The sequence below is a fragment of the Octodon degus genome, unplaced genomic scaffold, assembly GCF_000260255.1.
Source record: "Octodon degus isolate 3935 unplaced genomic scaffold, OctDeg1.0 scaffold00176, whole genome shotgun sequence".
Classification (NCBI taxonomy): domain Eukaryota; kingdom Metazoa; phylum Chordata; class Mammalia; order Rodentia; family Octodontidae; genus Octodon; species Octodon degus.
This window is the reverse complement of record NW_004524752.1, coordinates 3204476-3206164: the sequence shown is the minus strand read 5'-3', so window position 1 is coordinate 3206164 and position 1689 is coordinate 3204476.

The window sequence follows — 1689 nt, the reverse complement described above, 5'->3', positions numbered from 1 at the left end:
TTTTTTTTAATGAAACAGGTTCTTGCTAAACAGCTAAGTTGCCTGGGCTAGGCTCAAACTTGTGATCCTCCTGCCTGAGGCTCCCAGAGTGCTGAGATTACAGACATGAGCTACCATGTCTGGGTTATAATCCAATTTTTTTAAAGTTAATTTAAAAAACCATGTTTGATGGGAGCAAAAGCCCAAATGTAATCAAGCAGAGAGCTGTTGACTACACAGATTCCAAAGGAGGCTCAGAACAAAGATGCGCAAGACCACGCTTTGGTTCTCCGATTGAAGGGTCCAGGGTAGGGTAGGGGTCTTTAAATGTTTCTACCTCTATAAGTATTTCTAAATCTTATCTCCATCCTACCCTAGATAAAAGGGAACCTAGATTTTTACTTATCCTCGATTTAGTTGTTTAGGACTTCATAATTAATAGGAGACAGCATCAGACATCAGAATCAGGAAATCTAGATGCTGCTCATCATAAATTTTCATTCTATACCAATCCATTACCTTCCATACTCTTTTAAGAACAACTACTATCTGCCCCTCGCATTCCATAAAGAATACTTACAATGTACATTGATCACTGCTATTTCTTTTCTCAAATTTGTGCCAGAATCTCAATTGTGTCAGGCACGTAGAGGTGTTTCATTAATGTTATTTATTTTCTTTTCACTGTGTCAATTCATGTCAAAGCCCTCAAACCTTAGGAATGAATAGCTTTCCCTAACTGTAGCTTAGAAATATGTAAAATAAATAAAAAAAAAATGTACAAGAATGAATATAAGTTAATATAAGAAGAAATGTGAATTCTGGTTTTAAAAAAGAACTCTCCTTCATCCCTGAGTAGCATTACGTAAGTCTGGGGCTTTGAGCTTCAGTCTTGGCAAACATTAGAACACAAACTCTCCAGGGTTGTCCCCAGAACAGTGGGTCCCAGAAAAAGAAAAATAACTTGTGACAAGAACCCTGAGGAGCACCTCAATCTGTTCCCCTGATTTATGATCTCTTTACCTCAGTGCTGGTCCCCACCCTTTGGGCCAGGCCCACAAGAGGTCAGGGCTGACATTTCCGCAGGGGTCAGTGCATGCCCTTCTGAGTCTTTCTTGGGCTCTTCTGAGTCTCTCTTGGGCTTGTGAGCCACACTGAACTCATGAATCACCTTTGTTCCCTGCAAAGCTATCAGCTGTTTAATTATAGGAGACAAGTTTGCATACATGGCCAGGAACCAGGGCCATGTTTAATAAACCTGATCTGGTTTCCAGTTTCCAAAGACAGTCAATGTCAAGGAATTGCTTATGTTTCCAAGACTACAAGGTGGAAGAAAAAAATGCCAATTTTCCGAAGTGAAACACAAGTTCACAAATGGCTGCTGATAATTTCTGAAAAGACAACTTTCTAGCATTGAGATGGGGAGAAAACAAAATTAATTATCAAGGTGACCTAAAAACATCTCTTTCCATCTGTGTTTTTTGTTTTTTGTTTTTTTTTTTTTCCTCCTGAAAAAAACAACATAAGGACAGTTTGGTATGGCTCTTCAACAGGTAGAGGAGAATAAACTGCCTTTCAAGATTCTTCAGCTTTCCATATTATAAAATCTAATGGTGGTAAAATGCTCTGTCAATTATTGTTTTGATAGCTTACACATACACAGTGCACAAAACTTAGGTCTGTAGAAGAAGTCTCCATCCTCCCATTTAT